This window comes from Ursus maritimus, unplaced genomic scaffold, assembly GCF_017311325.1.
Source record: "Ursus maritimus isolate PB19 unplaced genomic scaffold, ASM1731132v1 scaffold_35, whole genome shotgun sequence".
In the NCBI taxonomy this organism is placed as follows: domain Eukaryota; kingdom Metazoa; phylum Chordata; class Mammalia; order Carnivora; family Ursidae; genus Ursus; species Ursus maritimus.
The window spans coordinates 27,305,102-27,322,310 of NW_024426119.1; positions in this window are offsets into that span (position 1 = coordinate 27,305,102).

Sequence of the window (17,209 nt, forward strand, 5' to 3'; positions counted from 1 at the left end):
TAATTGGGGATGTGTTAAGTTTCCAGTGGAATATTCTGAATGAGATTTCTATTGGATTATATAGGTCAGTGCCTCACAAGAAGATAGCTAGGCTAAACTGAGATCAAAATTTCTGACTTATCACCAGGTAGGTAATATGGAAATGAAAGAGGTAAGTCAGAGAATGTGTGTACTGTGGGGAGATGCTAAAGACCACCTCTAAGGGATACTAAGATCAGGGGATGAGCAAATGAAGAGTATCCTGCAATCAAATTTGGAATGATATTAGAGTTAGGAAACCGTGGAACACATGTCCTAGAAGCAAAAGGAAGAGAAAATCTTTTGGACAGATTATTGTATAATGCCAAAAAAAAAAAAAAAAACTGAAGAGAAGGCAAGTGATAGATGTATTACAAATATTCATTGTATTTGGCCATTAGAAAACCATTGTGCTGTGATAGGGAGATGGATGCTTAATAGAGAACAATAAACTTTTGCACATATGTGAAAATTTTAGGGTTTGAACTGCATGTCTGGATGGTATATTACAAATTAAGTGAACATTACTTGGTTATTTAAAGTCTATTCTAAGTGAATCTCATTTCCATGCCCTTTGGTATAAATGCCCTCAGCTTTTTGAACCATATCACTGAAGCAAGAAGTATTCCTTAATTCTGAGTGATATTGAGTATCATTTAGTATGTCTTAATAATTATAGAAAAGAAAGGAAAAACAATATGAGACACCATTTTGTTTTGTGAGAATGACAATTAAGTTGGCAAGAGCATAAGGAAACAAGAATTTTCATATTTCATTGCTAAAAGTATAACTGGTATGTTATCTAGAAAAACAATTTGGTGGTGTCAGACTCAGCTCTCTATCATCCGTCCATCTATATCAGTATATATAATAAATATTTTCAATTACATATTAAGTACATACATACACATCACATATATTATTATATGATATGTGGTCTATATTGATCTATATACATATACAAGGATATGTACAGTCATATTCATTGAAACATTTTGAAATACCAAAAATCTAGAAATAGTCTAGATACCCTTTCATAGGTTACGGCCTAACCAGTCAAAGGTATTCCTTAACCTTTGAAGAATTCAGCATACGCTTACGTGTTGAAATTAAAAACAAAAAATCCTTCAAAATAAATTATTACGTTTTTTAAAAAGTAATTGCAAAGTAGATTAACTTACATACATTTTAAGTAGGAGCACCTGGGTGGCTCAGTAGGTTGAATATCTTCCTTCGGATCGGGTTGTGAGCCAAGGGTCATGGCATCAGGTCCCGCGTCGGGCTCTTTGTTTGGTGTGGAGCCTGCTTCTCCCTCTGCCCCTCTCCCCTCTCGTGCTTTCTCTCTCTCTCTCTGACAAATAAAAAATAATAATTTTTAAAAAGTAGTATATATAGTATTGTAAGTATATATGTAAAAGTTTATATAAGTATAAAAGTAGTTATATATATAAAAAAGTATATACATAGGTATATGCATATATGTACATATGTGAGCAAATTCTACTTTTTTAAAAAAGATTTTACTTATTTGAGAGAGAGAGAATACAAGTGGGGGGGAGGAGCAGAGAGAGAGGAAGAAGTAGACTCCCTGTTGAACAGGGAGCCCGACATGGAGCTCAATCCCGACCCCAAGATCATGACCTGAGCCAAAGGCAGACGCTTAACCAACTGAGCCACCAGGCACCCCAAGAGAATTCTACTTTCAATTTAATAATCTGTCTGTGTAGTTTCAATCCTTTAATATATTTTTGCATTGAGTTTTTTCCATATATATGACAACTTCTTTTTTTATGTATAAAAATTACAATCTGATATTCTTATGTTAATTTTTCACAATAGTAGATATGTTTCAAATATGAATATCAAACTATTAGCTATTGTTACACCTGTTTTTCTTGTTTTCTAAAATTTATATTAAAACAAGTAATACAGTAATTTATTCTTATTTTTTTAAAAAAATATGCACAATACAAATAAGTCAAAAGTTTCTCTTGATTCCCACCCAGTTCCATCCAGAGGGAACCACTCTTATCAATTTGATAGGTATCTGTATAGATTTGAGGTGTGTGTAGGTATTTAATATAAATAGGATGATGTTGTACATACCATTCTGTGTTCTATGACTTGCCCTTTTCATTTAATAATAAATCCTGGGCATCATTCCATATCAGTACATAAAAATTTACTTCATTGATTTGAAACTTCACACAGTATTCCATAGTATAATTTACTGTAGTTGATTTAACATCTCCTTTTTATGGACACTTAGGTTGACTCTACATTTTGAATAACAAAAAAAAAATCCATGTGAATTAATATAATTACACCTTTTATCTTTTTATCTTAGGAGCAGTTCAAAATTCTTAATTTTTGAAAAGTTTTGTGTAATTGTTATTCTGCAAGCAGGAATCAGTTGTGGTCTACAGTGCAAAAGCAAAGTATTAACCTCAAAACTTATTTTTTTAATTTTTAATTTAAATTCAATTTCATTAACATATAGTGTATTATTAGTTTTAGTGATTCATCAGTTGCTTACAACACCCAGTGTTCATTACTTCGAGTGCTCTCCTTAATGCCCATCACCCAGTTAACCCATTCACCCCACTCACCTCCCCTCCAGCAACTCTCAGTTTGTTACCTATAGCTAAGAGTCTCTTATGGTTTGCCTCCCTCTCTGTTTTCCTCTTATTTTATTTTTCCTTCCCTTCCCCTGTGTTCATCTGTTCTGTTTTTTAAATTCCAAATATGAGTGAAATCATATGATATTTGTCTTTCTCTGGCTGACTATTTCACTTAACATAATACCCTCTAGTTCCATCCATGTCATTGCAAATGGCAAGATTTCATTCTTTTTGAAACCACTTCTTCTTCGTCCATTCATCTGTTGATGGACATCTGGGCTTTTTCCATATTTTGGCTATTGTGAACATTGCTGCTAGAAACATTGGGGTGCAGGTGCCCCTTCAAATCACTATGTCTGTATGCTTTGGAAAAATACCTACTAATGCAATTGCTGGGTCATAGAGTAACTCCATTGTTAACATTTTGAGGAAACTCCGTAATGTTTTCCAGAGTGACTGCCCCAGTGTGCATTCCCCCAACAGTGTAAGGGGGTTCCCCTTTCTCTGCATCCTTACCAACATCTATCTGTTGTTTCCTGAGTCGTTAATTTTAGCCCTTCTGATGGGTGTGAGGTGATATCTCATTGTGGTTTTGATTTAAATTTCCTTGATGCTTGCTGAGTGATATTGAGCATTTTTCATGTGTCTGTTGGCCATTTGGATGTCTTCTTTGGAGAAATGTGTGTTCATGTCTTCTGCCCATTTCTTGACTGGATTTTTGTTGTTGTTGTTGTTGTTGTTGTTGTTGTTGTTTGGGTGTTGAGTTTGATAAGTTCTTTATAGATTTTGGATACTAGCCCTTTATCCGATATGTCATTTGCAAATATCATCTCCCATCCTGTAGGTTGTCTTTTAATTTTGCTGACTGTTTCCTTTGCTGTGAAAAAGCTTTTTATATTGATGGAGTCCCAATACTTCATTTTTGTTTTTGTTTCTCTTGCTTGTGGAGATGTGTCTAGCAAGAAGTCACTGTGGCCGAGGTCAAAGAGGTTGCTGCCTGTGTTCTCCTCTAGGATTTTGATGGGTTCCTGTCTCACATTTAGGTCATTCATCCACTTTGAGTTTATTTTAGTGTATGGTGTAAGAAGGTGGTCAAGTTTCATTCTTTTGCATATTGCTGTCCAGTTTTCCCAACACCATTTGTTGAAGAGACTGTCTTTTTTCCATTGGATATCCTTTCCCGCTGTGTCAAAGATTAGTTGAATTAAAGTGGAGCTAGAATGAACTAAGGTAAGCAGAGAGCAGTAGGAGAGAGGTCTGGGCCAGGTTAGATAGAACCTTGGAAGATATGGATGGTGGTTTAAATTTTATTAATGTGAGTAGAAAGTTTTCTGAAGAAATAATATTATCTGATTAGGCTTTAAAAAGACATCTTGTTCTACTGGGCAAAGAACTGAGACAGAAGACAGAGAAACTGAGAGATAAGTTAAGATGCTATTTTAACTGGGTGAGCATGGATGACTCAAATTAGACTGACGGCTCTCCTACAGCACCTCCACAGCAATCTGGCCTTATCTCTGTCAGAGAACTCGGGCTCTAATGACAGCACTGGTATGTGTCCATTTATATTTTTCTCCTTTGCTGTTCCTTTCTGTAATCTCAGATACAGAGCAAGGGGGTTGGCAATGGGGTTATAGAGAAAAGTACAGTTAGGAGAAATACTATGAAAGGAAAAATAATAGAGGTAAGTCTAAGATTTCTGTAAAACAGGTGTCATTATCTGGGAACACATGGAAATCTTGACTCCTTATACAAAATGAACATTATTCATATGAGCATTTTTCATGGAGATGACCCATAGATTTTTATCAGATTCTCAAAGGAACATGGAACTCTTAAAGAAAACAAAGTAACTAAGCATCACTGAGTAATTGGATAAATGGTATATCCATTTATAGATTCACAGGTGTTAAGTCTAATTTCTATGATATAAATATAATTTATATGATAGTGTCAGATAGCTGATATTAATTGGCACCATCTCCAATTTCTTGGACAATTATAATTATTTTTATTTTATAATTCCTTAGGATTTTATGATTATATCAGCAGATAACTCAAAAATATTAGTCAATTGAAATTGAACATGAGAGTTTCTCCGTTATTTAGAGCATTAATATTTAAACACTTTTCCTCATGTTTAAAAAAATATTTTCTTAATATAAAAAAAGACAAAGGCCAAAACAAATATTTTACCCATAGAAAAATACAGATAGGAAAATATGGAAAAATTTTAGCTTCCCTAATAATGAAAACATTCAAACTGAAACAACCATAAGATTCTACCTCATCTGTTAAAATTATCAAAACTAACCAAATGATTTTTTTTAAGTGTTGGCAGGGTTAGGGACTAAGAGGTGCACCAACATGTTTCTCTTTCCTTTGTAAATTGGACAGACCCTTCTATAGAGCAACTTGGTATGGGTTAGGGATCACAAAACTATTCATAGTGCTTGATCCAATAACTTGTTTCGGTAATCTCAAGAATGAAATTATTAACCAAAGTTAATGCAACTATGTTTATAGCTTGTTATAGCAATACTATTATTCAACATAACAAAAATGAAGTAATAACCTAAAATGTCTAACAATGGTGAACCAGACAAATAATTTGTATCTATATCTATACATGACTATTAACAATTTTATATTTTAACTAATTTTTAAAAATTTAAGTGTAGTTGACACACAATGTTACATTAGTTTCAGGTGTACAACATAAAGAGTCAACAACTTTATATATTATGCTATTTTTGCCACAAGCGTAGCTACCATCTGTCACCATACAATGCTATTACAACACCATTGACTATGTTCCCTATGCTGTACCTTTCATCCCCATGACTTATTCTTCCCATAACTGGAAGCCTGTGTTCTAACTCCCTTTCACCCATTTTGATCATCCCTGTACCCCCTTCCCCTCTGGCCACCACCAGTTTGTTCTCTGTATTTATGGCTCTGTTTCTGTTTTGTTTGTTTTGTCTTGTTTTGTTTTAGATTCCACATATAAGTGAAATCACATGGTATTTGTTTCTCAGTCTAATTTAGTTCACTTAGCATAATACCCTTTAGATCCATCCATGTTTTTGCAAATGTCAGGATCTCATTCTTTTTTATGGTTGAGTAATATTCCATCACACACACACACACACACACACACACACACACAGAGATCATGTCTTCTTTATCCATTAAATTACTGATGGACACTTAGCCTACTTCCACTCTTGGCATAATGCTGCAATAAACATAGGGGTGCATATATCTTTCTGAATTAGTGGTTTTATTTTCTTTGAGTAAATACCCAGTAATAGAATTACTAGATTGTATAGTATTTCTATTTTTATTTTTTTGAGGAACTTTCATACTGTTTTCCACAGTGGCTGCACCAATTTACATTCCCACCAACAGTGCACATGGAGTTTTCTTCCATATCCTCACTAACACTTGTTATTTCTCGTCTTTTTGATGCTAGCTATTCTGACTGGTGTGAGGTGATACCTCATTATGGTTTTAATTTGCATTTCCCTGATGATTAGTGATGTTAAGTATCTTTTCATGTATCTTTTGGCCATCTGCATGTATTTGGAAAAATATCTATTCAGGTACTCTGCCATTTTTATTTGGATTATCTGGTTTTTTGGTGTTGAGTTTTATAGGTTCTTTATATATTTTGGATATTAACACTTTATTAGTTATATCATTTGCAAGTATATTCTCCTAATTTAGTAGGTTGTCTTTTTGTTTTGTTGATGGCTTCCTTGGCTGTGCAAAAGCTTTTTTATTTTGGTGTAATCTCAAGTTTATTTATGCTTTTGTTTCCCTTTTCTCAAGAGACAAATCCATGAATATGTTGCTAAGGCTGATGTCAGAGAAATGACTGCCTATGTTTTCTTCTAGGAGTTTAATGGTTTCAAGTCTCACATTTACATCTTCAAACTATTTTGTGTTTATCTTTCTATATGGTGTAAGAAAGTCATCCAGTTTCGTTCTTTTGTATGTAGCTGTCCAGTTTTCCCAGCACTATTTATTGAAGAGACTGTCTTTTTCCCATTGTATATTCTTTCTTCCCTTGTTCTATTTTTGTGCCAACACCACACTATTTTGATTATTATAGGTTAGTAAGATATCTCAAAATCTGGGATTGTGATGCTGCCATCTTTGTTCTTTCTCAGGATCACTTTGGCTATTTGGGTCTTTATGGTTCCTTATGAATTTTAGTATTATTTGTTTTAGTTCTGTGAAAAGTGCTATTGGTATTTTAATAGGAATTGCATTGAATCTGTAGATTACTTTGGGTGGTATGGACATTTTAACAATATTAATTCTTCCAACCCATGAGCATAGGGTATCCTTTCATTTGTTTGTGATATGTTCATTTTCTTTCATCAGTGTCTTATAGTTTTTTACAATATAGGTCTTTGACCTCTGTGATTAAGTTTATTCCTGGGTGTGGAATTGTTTTCTTAAATTCTTTTTCTGCTACTTCATTATTAGTGTATAGAAATGCAACAGATTTCTGTATCTTAATTCTGTGTCCTTTAACTTTAGTGAATTCATTTATTACTTCTAATACATCTTTGGTAGAAGGATTCTATACTTAATGGATACTGGTATACTTAAAATCCATTAGTTCTGTATTATATGTATATTATTTGTACAAAATAATAGTAAAAAGAGCTAAATGCAGATACAGACCAATTGCAATAGTATAAAACACTTTTGTACACTAATAAAAATCAGGAGACATTGTGCAGTGATATAAATAATTCATATTGCAGTATTTTTAGGGGTTTCATTTTTTTTCTTTTTAAGTAGACAGTAACTATCCAAACTCACATACACTCACACAGACAGTGTAATCTGAGGAAAGGGATTGGAATACAGTATTAGGGTTAAGAGCCTAATCTGTCTGGAGCCAGACAGATTTAAGTCCTGATTTTATTAGTTCTATGACCTTGAAAAAAATTTATTCGTTTATTCTTTCTAGGTCTCATTTGCAAACTGAGAAACATAATACTACCTTCTTCATAAACTTGTAAACCTTAAAAGAGATTAATGCCTTAAAAGAGATTAATTTGGCAAACAGCAAAAGCTAAATATGTTTCAGCTACTGTTATTATATTATATACTTTGATTGATTGGCCATTTACATATTAATTCCTATGTGTCAGGTTCTTTTCTATAGCTTTTATACATGGCATGTCTCCCTGACTAGTTTGTAGTAAGCAGACATTACATGTCATAATTTTCTTGTGTCTTTTATCTATAATACCTAGCAAGGTAACTTGCACATAGTATTTAATACATACCTATTAGATGAATCAAAATGTGTTCCTCCTTTCCTAAAGATGAGCAGCTCCTCACCAATCTTATACTTCCATACAGAGGTTTTTGGGTGTTTTTTTTCTTCCTAAGGAATACTCATCCTGTGTGCTGGTTATTGTCCTTTTATTATTTGTTGAAATCCTGTCCTTACTTTACCCCCGAGGAATGCAAAACCAGCTGGCCCCAGCAGTAGGGAATGTGATCAGAACATGAGACTCAGAGTCAGCAGCTCCAGTCTCAGTGTGGACTATCTTCTAATGACAGTGTGACTTTGGGCCAATCTCAATTCCTTCTGTCTCTGAGCATCCATATGTCAGTCAGGAATATTTTATGTGGATAGTTCTCAAGAATCTAAAAGAAGGCTTCTAGAAATCAACATCTCAGAAAGACATGAAAAACCTTATTCTTTTATTACAAATGATTATTGGGGAAGAAAATCAGAGAAGGGAAGTGAAAGAAAAGCTCATGCCAGTGATCTAATTTTCCCCATATACAGTGTCTCTCTCTCCACTTGCTGGAAAATTTTGATCAAGGAAAAAGCATTATGAAGACAAACCACAGCAGATTAGATGAACAGAGCTGTACATTTCCATGTAACAAGGCAAAAACCAGTATGAAATCATCGATACAAAATTGTTGATATCAGATTGGAAAGGAGACTAATTAATTCCCATGATGTGTGTGTGTGTGTGTGTGTGTGTGTGTGTGTGTGTGAATTTTCTCTTTGTTGTTGTTTTTTATGTTGGTTATCTTGAATTTCTGACCATCAGACGGAAAGTGAGCTTTATAGGCTGAAAACTGTATTTCCTCCTGAAAACAGATCTTTGGTTTTATTCTATATTATTTTCATTGTCACTGGGGTCACTGATGTGTTGTAGAAAGAGAGGGAACAATAGAGGGCCCCCTATTATCAGAGCAATCGCTACTGAGCAAATGGTACAAATGTCTAGACATGTAAATCCAAGAAAAAGACAATGGTTGGAAGTTCCTTTACCAGGTGCTGGCTGTTTCATCCCTAGTAGTGTGAAGTGGGAAAAAGTTTGAAACTCCAGGTGCCCTTTGTCAAAGCCTTTCTTTTTTTATTTTATTTTATTTGCCAGACTGAAGTAGACTTTTCTCATCCAAAATATTCCAAAAAAAAAGGAAATCATTTGGATAAATGCTGATGTGTCTATTTGATGGACTATTATTCAGACATTAAGACAGACAGAAAAAAATATCTTTCACAATATAGTCTTAAGTTGAAATTCTATATGAAATGGCATACACAGTATAATCTCTATTATCTGTATGGTACACATACCCTCAGAGAAAATATTGGAAAGGAATATATATACATGTTATCAGTGGTGGTCTCTGAGTTATGGGAGGTTTTGTATTCTATCTGTTAATATTTTTTTTTTGCATGAGACTCCATTACACTTTTTAATCAGCAATAAAATTAAGAATGTTAAGATGCTTTTTTTAAAATGGTAGTTATCGTTTTAATAGGTAGAGGGTTTGACTAGTGGTAAAATAGGTATACAGTTAGGCAAATGAAAAGTTCGTTATAACAGAGACCTGGAAGGAATCTGGGTCAAAGGAAGTTGTGACAGATGACACAGAGTCAGCATTTGATGAGAACTCATTGTTTTACCTCTAAGATCAGTTTATGATTATTTGACTTGGATTAGACCTTAAGAATCAACTAGACTTAACTTGACAATATACAGGTGAGGAAACTGAAGCTCAGGGAAGTAAAGTGATTTCCGCAAATTCCAGAAGCAAGATAGTAGCGGGGCTAAGAAGAGAATCTAACTGTCCTTAACCTTAGACCATGCTTTTTTGTTGTTGTTGTTCCACGGCTGCCCAGTTCTTGCTCTGTCACCTATGTATACATTTCTTTAAGTCTGGGAGATTCCCTCTGATGCAGAGTAATTAAGACTAAATTAATTCTCAGAGACGTGGGAGATTCTGATTCTCTGAAATGAGAATCTAAGACCCAGGCACTGACCTGGTGTCTGCCTGAAACTCCTCCTTTGGTTATAAAGATGACCTAGGGACAAGCTAGACTTAGAACATCTAGGATTCTCAGGAAAAAAATCTAGGGATTTATTCTGATCTGGATTATCTCTGTTTTCCCACTAGGTGTCATGACAACATGCCTATACTATCTCAATGCCTGAAAATGACCATCACTAGGAAAGGCCTTAAGTCCTGGCTTACTTACAACTTCATTAAAGAAGTACAGTTAAAGCTTAAATGACATTTTCTATCAACAAGTGCATAATGAACGAGTACTGATAATTAACGCAGCATGGTGCTAGGCACTAGAAAGCCTTCGGATAACTAGAGTACATGCTTCTGCTCCTAAGTGGTAAGCAGACTGGACTACTTTGGACTGAGCTTTGTGCTTTCAGGCAGACAGTTTCTTTGGTCCTACGTTACATCTTTAAAGTAAAGGTGACATATCTGTAAAATGTTATTTCTAAGAAGCTAAAGATTATATTGTGGTGACAAGATTAACACACTTGATTTGACGAAAAGGACATGCAAAACAGCGTGAAATGATATGCTGATTGTCTAACTGGTAAGGGAAAAGTCAGCTAAGCTTTACTTAGATTAGGTTGGTATCCATGGAAAGGCAGATCTTTTCAGTTAGACAGGATCTGGAAAGAATTTGGATTAGAGGAACATTAATTGGGTGTCTGATGGGAGTCGAGCAAGGCATGTAAATTCTCATTGGTAAACAAGAAGTAATAGCTCTGAAGCAGTTCATGGTGGATGCTCCATTTAGAAGAGGAATTTATTTTAGGGAACTTAGTGTTTGTAAATTCCACTCCAAAATAGAGTTCAGTTGGAGCAGAGTCAACATTTTACTGTTTTTCTGATGAATAAATTAGAATCTAATATTATATGTCTACTATGTGCCAGACACTCTTACAGGTATTCATTGTTAATCTACTCACTGCAGTGGGTTAATCTACTCCACATGGACTCTAGAAGTTAGCAAACTGAGGCACAAAGAAATCAAGTAGTTTATCCAAATTTTCATAGCTAGTGAATAGAGGAACCAGGACCCAAACTCTGCTAATTCAGGTGCTTCTTTTCTGTTTCCTGGTGTTTATAGAAATATATTTATAGAAAACATGGCCCTTGTTTTTAAGAGACAATACCGCTGGCCTCTCATAGCCTACTGAAGTCATGGATATTTCTATATACTCTCTGATCCAGTGCAGTGGTGCATGAGATGGTAGATTTTCCATCCCTGGTCTATGAATTAAGGTTAGTAAGGAGCCATGGCTGACGTTAAGATCCCAAGGGCCAGTGGTGGATTTCAAAATTCTCAACTCTGCTTGTGGAATTCTGCTCATACATCAAAGTGGGTGGGAGTGGGAGCTGAATTCCATATGGAAGGTCGAATTTCCTTATTCCCATTCTTAAGCAGTGAGGGTCTGGAAAGTGCAAGTCTCCTTCAAGGCAACTAATACTTCACCAGTCTTATGTGATGCTCAAAGAGGCAAGACAGTTCATCATCATTACCAACAATAATAACAACAACTACAACTGGTTATCAAGTACTTCTAATGGGCAAGATGCCGGGTACTATGTGGAATACAAAGATGAGGAAGATAAAACCCTGCCCTTAAGTAGTGTACAGTCTAGAAGCAGATAACTGCAATTCAAAGCAAAATGCCACAAGTGTAATAAAGTATCATATCTCTGCTTCTGGCTTTTGGACAGTCTTGTTCTTAACCAACTCCTGCATAGCTCCAAGGTGGGCACTAAAGAAAGGAGATGGAAGCACTGACTGGGAAATGTAGCTGGGGCTGCATTTCCTAAGCATAGTGGGTTTGAGTCACACTAGGCAGAGATGATGCACCCTAATAATCAGGGAAAGACAGCAGGCAGAAACTTGATAGCAAGGGAGGATTTTTGAAATGACATACTGAGAGGCAATAAGAAACTAGAAAGAAGGGAGGGACTTTACCAGGTTAGGTTAAAAGCAGGTAAAAAGTACAAGATAGGCAGGCGTGCAGATATGAGTCTTAGGTCTATACTGAGGAAACAAAGGAAATAACTGAGAGAGCAGGTGAGAAGCAACAGCTAGAAAAGCCCCCTAATTCTACAAAGGTACTCTACTACTGTCCTGGGACATCAGCAGGCTCCTCCGGTAGGCCTGGCTAAAGGAAATCCAGACTGAATTTGAAGGGACCCAGCTCCAGGGATGAGGAAGCTGTATCACAGGGCCAAATTTTATATCTTCTTTGGTTTTAAACATTCCCGAGTCTGCTATCTCCATAGGCAGGACTATATCCTCAAGAGCACTGAGGATCAAGAGATGTTGGTTGGGAATGGGGGAGTGCTGAATTTCCCCAATCTCCAGTCTGCTTTTTCATTTATTATCCAGTTTGCCTCCAGGGTCTCTACAATGCAATTATTCTATGAAGTTACAGCTTATTTTGAGTTTGGTTTTAAACCACCTCATTTCCTTTGATCTGAAATGAGCTCTTTCCTTACTTTACCAGGCATAGCAATTCTATGCCTTTTTGGACACAAATCCACCCCTACAGGGTTTACGATGCCATAAATCATAGCCATAAAGTAACATCTTCCTGGTTTTCTTTTCAGAAGCTTGTGACAGGAACCAAACCCCCCTAGTCTGGGGCTGGAACACTGACATACACACTTGTATATAAGAGGAAGTCTAAACTGATTGTTCAATATTTCAACAGCAAGAAAAACAGGAAGCAATGAGAAACAAAAGCACCCTCTAGGTCTGAGCTACAGGACCATCTGCTCTGGCAGGCCATGTCAGTCACAAGGTAAGTGTAATTATGTTATACACGTTATTTGGTCTGGAGAAAAAGCTGTCTGTCTGATGATGCTGTGCGCCAGCCACTTTAACTGGAGTGATAACAGAACCACTATCAAAGAGCCTCAAACTTCCATTTCAGTCCCAAATTGCTCTCAATAGGCTGTTCTGGCTAGAAATCATTAGTCTATATCAAGGACTCAGAGTTCACTAGTCCAAAAACATATAGACTGAGCTACTCCTTTTTACGGTGACTCTTTATTTTTACATTTTCTACTATAATTTAGATAATAAATAAAGAATCTCCCATAATTTGCCATTTAGCATAACCACTAGTAAAATTTAAGTGTGTTTATCCTATTTATATGGTTTTCATAAGCATATAATTACAATAAACATGAACTTTTAAACATTTTTTAGTTGTGCTCAAATATACATAAAATTTATTGTCTTAAAATTTTGTTAGGTATACAGTTCAGTAGTATTAAGTACATTCACACTGTTGTGCAACCAACCAATCTCCAGTTTTCCATCTTGCAAAACTGAAATTCTATTAGTTTAGTCTATTAGTTAAACAACAATTACTCATTTCCTCCTCTTCCCCCAGACCCTGGAAACCACCATTCTACTTTCTGTTTCTATGAATTTCACTACTCTAGATACCTCCTATAAGTGGGATCACACAGTATTTGTATTTTTGTGACTGGCTTATCTTACTTAACACAATGTCCTCAAGAGTCATCTTCAAGATTAGCATGTGTCAAAATTACCTTTTTTTCCCCCTAAAGATTCATTTATTTAATTGAGAAGGAAGGGGCAGAAAGAAAGGGAGAGAAAGTCTCAAGCAGACTCTGCCCTGTAAAGTCTCAAGCAGACTTGTCGCAGAGGGCAGAGCCTGATTCAGGGCTCAATCTCCCCACCGACCAGAGATCTTGACCTGAGATGAAACCAATACTTGGTCGCTCAACCAACTGTACCACCCAGGTGCCCCAGAATTCCCTTTCTTTTAAAGGAAGCACTATATGGATATACCCCACTTTTAATAGCCCACTGTATGGATATACCACATTTTGTTTATCCATTCATACATTAATGAATATTTGGGGCTACCTCTAGCACTTGGCAATTGTGCATAATTCTGTCATGAATATACACAAAATGTTATTTCCTACATTTCACTTCCCATTATAATAACTATGTATATGCATAGAGGAAGTTTTTCCAGGCTGATATATAGTCTTCATAATAATCTTTTCTTCTTTGTTTTAACAGAAACATGATAGTTCTTAAGCCCATGTACTTACACATTTTTTTTATAGTTGGATATTTGATGTTTGAAATTTTCAATTTTCCCTAAATGCTATAATAAAAATCTTGTACTTAACATATTCCCCACATATTTTAGCTTATTTTCTTAGAATAGATTCCTAAGAAGTGAAATTACTAGGTCAAAAGGTATGAACATTTTATGACTTACAAGACAAAAGATAGAAACTCAAATTCCTTTCTGAAAGAATTGTATCTGTTTGCATAGCTACTAATAGTGTATTAATAGTGCATGAATTTGCATTTCATTATATACGTATCACCTTCATTTTTTTTTCATTAAGAAATTAAACAGGAGGATGAAAAAACTGAAAATGAATTCAGTAAAGTTGCAAGATACAAAATCAATGTACAGAAATCTATTCCATTTCTATATGCTAACAATGAAGCAGCAGAAAGAGAAGTGAAGAAAACAATTCCATTTATAATTGCACCAAAAATAATAATATGTCTAGGAATAAACTTACAAAAATGTGAAAGACCTGTGTTTTGAAAACTATAAAGCACTGATGAAAGAAATCGAGGATAACACAGAAAAATGGAAAGCCATTCCATGCTCATGGATTAGAAAAACAAATATTGTTGAAATGTCTATACTACACAAAGCAATCTACACATAATCCAATCCCTATCAAAATACCAACAGCAGTTTTCACAATACTAAAACAAACAATTCTAAAATTTGTATGCAACCACAAAAGACCCTGAATTGCCAAAGTAACCTTGAAACAGAAAAGCAAAACTGGAAGTATCACAATTCCAGACTTCAAGTTATATTACAAAACTGCAGTAATCAAAGTAATACGGTACTGGCACAAAAGTAGACATATAGAACAGCAGAACAGAAAGCCCAGAAATAAGCCCACAATTATATGGCCAATTAATCTCTGACAAAGGAGGCAAGAATATGCAATGGAAAAAAGACAGTCTCTTCAACAAATGGTGGTGGGAAAACTGAACAGCTACATGCAAAAGAAAAAAACTGGACCACTTTCTTATACCATACACAAAAATAAACTCAAAATGGTTTAAGGATCTAAATGTGAGGCCTGAAACCATAAAAATCCTAGAAGAGAGCCCAGACGGTAAATTCTCTGACATTGGCCATAGCAACATCCTTCTAGATGTGTCTCTTGAGGCAAGGGAAACAAAAGCAAAAATACACTATTGGGACTACATCAAAAAAAAAGCTTCTTCATAGTGAAAGAAAACCAGCAACAAGACTAAAAGGCAACAAACAGAATGAGACAAGATATTTGCAAATGATATATCCAATAGAGGGCTAGTATTCAAAATATAGAAAGAACTTATACAAAACCCAAATAATTGGGGCACCTGGGTGGCTCAGTCAGTTAAGCATCTGCCTTCAGCTCAGGTCATGATCCCAGGGTCCTGGGATCAAACCCTGCATCGGGCTCTCTGCTGAGCAGGGAGCCTGCTTCTCCCTCTCCTTCTGCCTGCTGTTCTGCCTGCTTGTGTGCTCATGCTCTGTCTCTCTGTCAAATAGATGAATAAAATCTTTAAAAAAAAAAACCCCAAATAATTCAATTAAAAAATGGACAGAAGACATGAACAGACATTTTTTCCAAAGAAGACATCAGGATGGCCAACAGACATATAAAAAGATGCTCAACATCACTGATAATCACACATCTCCAAAGGCAAGAGAAACAAAAGATAAAATGAACTTGTGGGACTTCATCAAGATAAAAAGCTTCTGCACAGCCAAGGAAACAGTCAAAAAAACTAAGAGGCAGCCCACGGAATGGGAGAAGATATTTGCAAATGACACTACAGATAAAGGACTGGCATCCAAGATCTACAAAGAACTTCTCAAACTCAATACACGAGAAACAAATAAACAAATCATAAAATGGGCAGAAGATATGAACAGACACTTTTCCAATGAAGACATACAAATGGCTAACAGACACATGAGAAAATGTTCAAAATCATTAGCCATCAGGGAAATTCAAATCAAAACCACACTAAGATACCACCTTACGCCAGTTAGAATGGCAACAATTGGCAAGGCAAGAAACAACAATTGTTGGAGAGGATGTGGAGAAAGAGGATACCTCCTACATTGTTGAATGCAAGTTGGTTGGTACAGCCACTCTGGAAAACAGTGTGGAGGTCCCTTAAAAAGTTAAAAATTGAGCTACCCTATGATCCAGCCATTGCACTACTGGGTGTTTACCCCAAAGATACAGACGGAGTGAAGAGAAGGGCCATATGCACCCCAACGTTCATAGCAGCATTGTCCACAATAGCTAAATCGTGGAAGGAACCGAGATGCCTTTCAACAGATGACTGGATTAAGAAGTTGTGGTCCATATATACAATGGAATATTACTCAGCTATCAAAAAGAACGATTTCTCAACATTTGCTGCAACATGGACGGCACTGGAGGAGATAATGCTACATGAAATAAGTCAAGCAGAGAAAGACAATTATCATATGGTTTCTCTCATCTATGGAACATAAGAACTAGGAAGATCAATAGGAGAAGAAAGGGATAAAGAAAGGGGGGTAATCAGAAGGGGGAATGAAGCATGAGAAACTATGGACTCTGAGAAACAAACTGAGGGCTTCAGAGGGGAGGGGGGTGGGGGAGTGGAATAGGCTGGTGATGGGTGGTGGGGAGGGCACGTATTGCATGGTGCACTGGGTGTTATACGCAACTAATGAATCATCGAACTTTACATCAAAAACCAGGGATGTACTGTATGGTGACTAACATAATATAATAAAAAATATTTTAAAAAAACAGAAATGCAAATCAAAACCACAAAGATATCACCTTATACCTGTCAGAATGGCTAAAATCAAAAACTCAAGAAACAACAAGTATTGGTGTGGATGTAGAGAAAAATGACCCTCGTTCACTGTTGATGGGAATGCAAACTGGTGCAGCCTCTGTGGAAAACAGTATGGAATTTCCTCAAAAAGTTAAAAATAGAACTGCTCTACTATTCAGTAATTGCACTACTGGGTATTTACCCAAGGAATATGAAAACACTAATTCAAAAAGATATACACATCCCTATGTTTATTGCAGCATTATGTATAGTAGCCAAACCATGGAAGCAGCCCAAGTGTTCACCAGCAGATGAATAG